Here is a 475-nt window from a genome sequence, read left to right on the forward strand (position 1 = left end):
AAAGCAATTACCGAACGCTTTGTTGTCGGTTGTTACTAATTGAAACCTAGCATGTAACCTTTGTGTGGGACCCAGTGTGAGGGAGTGAATACCTCCGGGGGCCGGCCGGTACGAGTCATCGGTGGAGAGGCAGCTGGTGCTGCTTGCGGTACCTCCGGTCGGAGGGCCAGGGAGAGGCTGGACCTGCCCCACGCGTCACCCCCGCCCCCCTGGGGACTGAGCACCAGCTCCTGCTCGAGATGGTGCTCAGCCGTCGCACGCCATTGGCCAGCGGCCGGGCCACGGCTCTGAATGACCTGGTCTCTGGGTGAGTGACAGTGGCTTTAAATACACAATAAACACACGGGGTTGAGCTCCGCTAGGGCGAAGGCACCACAGGATTTCAACTGTTTATCGATTTGATTCTATAGATAGTTTAGATAGATAGACAGAAAAAGAGACCAACAGACAGATGGATGGATACTAGATAGATAGA

Source organism: Gadus macrocephalus, chromosome 1 (genome assembly GCF_031168955.1).
Source record: "Gadus macrocephalus chromosome 1, ASM3116895v1".
Lineage (NCBI taxonomy): Eukaryota > Metazoa > Chordata > Actinopteri > Gadiformes > Gadidae > Gadus > Gadus macrocephalus.